Raw genomic sequence first — 5,405 nt, forward strand, 5'->3', positions numbered from 1 at the left:
GGTGGTCTCTTTTGTGGCATGTAGAAATAAACATTCATCTAAATAATTACTTTTAATGTACAGTTATCACTCTGCAGAGATTTTTTGTCCTTTGGCCATGCTTTGCTGTGAATACAGCACTAGGTAAAGTCCATTCCACCAATCTGCAGCCCTGTGGGACGGAGCAGGACGGAACAGGACGGAACAGGACAGAACAGGACTGCCTGGCATGTGCTGGCCGGGGTGTCCAACCCTTCCTCATTTTGCTGCGACCCGATCACAGCTCCCAGGCAATATCAGTCCTTCGATTAGGAGCACGAGTTGGATAAGTTCCATAGTTGTGAAGGATGGATTTTGATCACAGTCAAAAGAAATGCACCCTCCTGAGGAAGGGGAGACCTCACTTTTCTCTCTTACTGAAGAGAGGCTTTTTATTTTTTTTTTCCAAAAAATGTGTTGGAATCAGTACCTCTTCTACTCAACAAATCTTAGTTGCAGTTAGTTGCAGTTTTGAATGCATTTTTTTGATGATTGCTAATATAGTAAAATACTAACCTGTACCAATGTCAGAGAAGTAAAAAAAATATATATCTATGTAATGGAGCATTGTTTTAGGGATGGTTTGTGCAATAAAAGGTTCTTTCATTCTGTGAATGACTCCCACACAATAATTAGTACAAGATGAACATTTCAATGTACTCTAGCTACAGCCAGCCTACTTGAAATTAGACAGATAACCCTCAGGCCCTTGGCTTCATGGCAGAAATATTATCACAAAAATAGGCAAATGAGCTTCACCTAGTATGCACTGGTTTGTAAGTTGAAATTGCTTTTAATAAAGAAAATCTTTAGTACAAAATATAGTTGAACATGACACATTCTTGACCTGTTGTCTTGTGTCTGTGTGTATTTTCTGTCTCTCGTGTGGTATCAATATCCCTCTGTGGCCTGACAGCCTCACCCAGGTTCTCTCTGTGCTGCCCTGGTTTGATCCTCACTCCTGTCCTCCTCTGTGCCCTTGAGCAACAGGTAATAGTCCTAAACTGTGCAAAGGGCTTGCGTTAGACATTAGGCAAGAATTTCTTATTTAAGGCCAAATAATGCTGGAATAAGTGGTCTAGGGAGCATATGGAAACGTTGTCAAGGGTGGGCTGGCCAGAACTGATTTAGGTAGACGGGGTTTGCATTTTGCTTTTGGGCGAAGGATGGACTGGAAGGCTCATTGAAGGTCCTTCCAATTTATTTTCTGAGACTCAAATTTAAAAGGAAATGACAGCAAAGTAGATTCAGTGTGAGAACAACACGAGACTGGCCTAGTCTTCTGCGTACTGTAACTGTTTCATTTTACTCCTGATAAAAGGAAAAGTATATTTGGGTTTTTGAAAGTTGCTAAACACCCTCATAACATGTTTAAATGATTAGGAAGAAAAAGGATTTGGATAAAAGCTGGAAAAGCACAAAGAAAAGTGCTGGAATATTTATGCCATGTCAGGCTGCTGAGGAATGATGGGAGTTGCTGGAGGATCATCAGTCTGTTTCTGCTCTTGGAGGGGTGACGGTGGGAAGAGGAGCAACCTGCGTGGCACGTGGATATGTCAGTTCTCAATTCTTGCTGTTGATTATTTTGTTTCTATTTGAAAAGCAGAATCTGGAAGTAAATTTTTAAAAACCTGTCAGCTTGCTTATGCAAAATGCAAAGCCCTGTTTGTTCTAGGAGGGCGGTTAGCTCGCTTCCACTATCCATCATATGTCTAATGGCTTTTCCAGCTAAACAGTGTATCATTTATTTTTCAACCATGGCATTGTTTAGGTTGTCAGCTGGAATGAAGATGTGTAATTTTCTTTGGGCTGAAATAATGTCTCCTGTGCTGGCACCGGTACATTTGCTCTTCTCCAATAGATCCGTGCTGACATCCTGTCACAGAATTGTGCATTGATGATTTTCACAGGGTGAGGACATTCACAAAGACAAATCTAATAAAAAAAAATTGCTCTGCACTTGTGATTCACATCCTAACAATTTTAAGTGGCAGGAAGAGTTTCACTGTTCTCCTTGGAAGGTGACCTCAAGGCTTGTGGTGTTTTTACCAATACTACCAAAAACTCAGTAAAGAGAATTCGATTGTATCAATTGACTTTTGTTTGCTCTCTGAGAAACAGCAGCCTAAAAAGTCTTTTTATTTCTAGGTCATTTCCAGTTCTTCCTTATTTATAGCCATACATACACCAGAAAACACTTGCTCTATTTTGAACTGGTGAAAGCAGAATTTCTGAAAGTATATTTATATCTATGAAGACAATTATTTGATGTCAAATCCCAGCAGGTTGTTAACAACTGCTTAGATAACGCTTTCGGGCAAAGGAAATAAAAGATGAGAGTAAAATGGAGTCATTGCAGCAGCTGTTGTGAATCAGAAAGACCCAATGAACCCAACCGCTTCCGTCCTGTTGTTCGGACCCTACAGAACCCCCTCCCTCTGCGCCGGGTCGGTCGGTGCCGGCAGGTCCCAGGTCTGGGTCGCTCACACACAAGTCTAGGGAGGTTCTGTACAAATAGCTGCATTCCTGCTCAGCAGACTGACAGCCCTTTAACAGCCACGTGTTAGATAAATATCGCATTGCATGACAGCTGTAGGGGAGTAAAGCTTGTTTAAATTGCCTGCTTCAAGTTTATGAATATACAGCAATGGCTACACAGGCAGGTAGATAGACGTATTTTTTTCCCTATATTTAGAAGGTAGTTATTATTGAGACACCGAAAGAAATGTCATTCTGGGAAACTATTTGAGATTAAAAATCAAAATAGTGGGGAAAATAATTAAGTACTGCATAAGATTATTGTTTAATCTTAACGCATGATACTCTATGCTTTTAAGTATCAGAAAGTATTGGCATATAATGGCACTCTAAAGGTTCTAAATTAAGTATATCATTGAGAGTTTCACAGATGTCCAGAAGAAATATTCTTGCTCTATGATTTCATTTGCTTCTCATTCCTACAACAAGAGAAATTCAAACATACGTTTTAATACTCGTTTTTCTCTCTTTTCTGGGAAATGGCAGCAGTATTTCATTCACAACCATACTGAAACTGGCACAGAAAACTCTTGGAAAAGGAGGCTGGAACAGGATGCTGGAATGGAGAAACAGTAACACTAGCTCTTTCAATAATCTGGGTTTAGACTTGTAATAAAATCAGCATTTTCTTTGCCAGTTTTTAGCCAACAGGACAGCGGCCTCATTGCACCCCTAGTCACTGCATCCGAGAGCTCATCAGGAGCGGCCTTCGGCCTCATCCTCACGACACCACCGGAGTGGGACAGCGTTGTCCAGGGTGACACCGGACGAGCTGGTGAGTCTTATAAAGCAAGATAAATTCAATAATAACACTGTATTTTTCTCATAAACAAATAGTCTTTTTAAGTGGTTAGTCTCTGCTATGAATGTCATACTGCTGAGTTAATCACTGCTAGAGCGTACTCTCCTATTTAATAGCTCAATAGTTTTTGTCTCCAAGTGCAGAGGACATTGGCTAATGGTAAGTAAAGGAAAATACAGGATAGAGAAGATATTCCCATTATTTTTTAGTAGTGAATAACATCATATTGGCAGCCACCAAAACCAAGATGCTGTGTTCACAAGCATCACAAGAGATGCAGCACAGGGCAGTGTTTATGCAATCTTCCTCATCGTCTCCTGGTATTCTGCAGCTTGGAAATGAAGGCCCAAAAAGATGGGAAAATAACCTTATCTCTGCTTAGAGGAACTCAGATGTATCACATGGAAATGACTCATTTCAATTCATGCAGGAAGACAGATGCAGAACTAGAAACAGCTCTAGATTTTACAGTAATTTCCTCTAAATGTGGACTGCTGTCTGTGACAGCAGAGCTCACAGTGGATGTGTGTTCACTTTTTGGCCTTTCCCATTTAATATCAGCATGTCTGAATACTAGAAAACAGACTGGAAACAGCCACATAGGTCTCCCAACCCACCACGTAACAATCGGGTGGTATTTCATTCTCACTACTGTCCTGAGTTATGATACGGTCTGTCCTTGCATTTTACTATTTTTGTCATTCTATTAGTATTTTCCTTTTAAACAGAAGACACCCAAACTTCAGCTCAGGTGGCCAATGAAAGTTACAGACTATGCAGTTACAGTCTGATAATCTGTCTCTATAGCCCCTATTCCTTTGCCCAGCACAAAGGTGAAGTGTTCAAAAAGAGTTCAGGTCATCAGAATATTGCTAATGCTCTTCACTTAGGAGAGACATAATTCTTCCAGGAAAGAAATAGCAAAAAGTAGTGCATACTGTAAAGAGAATAAATTAAAATCCAGAGTTTTGATCTAAGTATAACAGAGGCGCAGAGAAAAGGGACAAAAATACATATGTCCTCCTACCTCCTTTATTTTTATGCCAATAGCAAAGCCAATTCAGAAAACACTAGCAAGAAAAGGCATTTTGGGTAACTTAATAATGGGCTACAGCTGCAGACCCCAGCTTAATCCTGGGAATTGTTAAAGGGCTCCAGGATAGAACTTCCTGAGGGAGAAGGGGAAAACCTTCCTTCACCTTTATGTCAAAAGAAGAGGAGCTCCAAGAAAGGCTGTTCCCTCTCGGTGGATTTGTTTGCCCTGGAAGGAAGGATTCCCATTGACCTGGGTGGACTCCTGAACTTGAGGTAAGTTCCCTAGCTCGAGGAGAGGAAGGTGCCTGTGGCCGCCCCGCTGCAGCGTCCTGCTCTACCACAAGGTCTAACGGGGTGATGAAAGCTGCTCTCGGGCTTTCTGGAAGATGCAGGGTGAGAAGCTCTGCTCTGCACGAGCCTCTGGTGCCACCAGCAGCCGCCCGCTCAGACGGGCATCTACCTTGGTCCGTGGGTGGCCTCGACCTCCCTGCTCAGGGCGTTTCCTCAATCCTCTTCACAACTCGCTGTGCTGCATCAGATCCATCCTTGCAGCGCTGCAGCTGGGACTCGTATCTCTTGGATGGTGCATGCACGAGGCACCCGAGGACGCTGCCGTCATCCAGCCTGCCAGGGCTTCCGACAGGCAAACGGATGGCAGAGACAACCGTAAAAGAGGTCCTGATCTTTTAAAGAGGGGATGTGGCCACACAGAGCTTACCAAAACCCGAGACTGGCTCCATGTATTAGGAGAGACAAGCTGTTCAGTATCGCTCTGCTGTTAGCAACCTAGGAACATAAACGTCAGTGCCCGCAGTGGAGAGACGGAAAGATGCATCAGCCAGCAATAAACAGATGGCAGGATTGTAAGAGAGACAGTTAAAGCGATGGCCGAAAGGGAGTCTGAGATATAACATAGAAATGAACTAAGTAGCTTTACGTATAAGCAATGTCAATAAGGACTTAAGAAAGTGAGTTAAAATAATCCTAAAACAAAGAACAGACCAGCTAATAT

Source organism: Tinamus guttatus, unplaced genomic scaffold (assembly GCF_059628265.1).
Source record: "Tinamus guttatus ecotype Peru unplaced genomic scaffold, ASM5962826v1 Tinamus_guttatus_pri_ptg000217l, whole genome shotgun sequence".
Lineage (NCBI taxonomy): Eukaryota > Metazoa > Chordata > Aves > Tinamiformes > Tinamidae > Tinamus > Tinamus guttatus.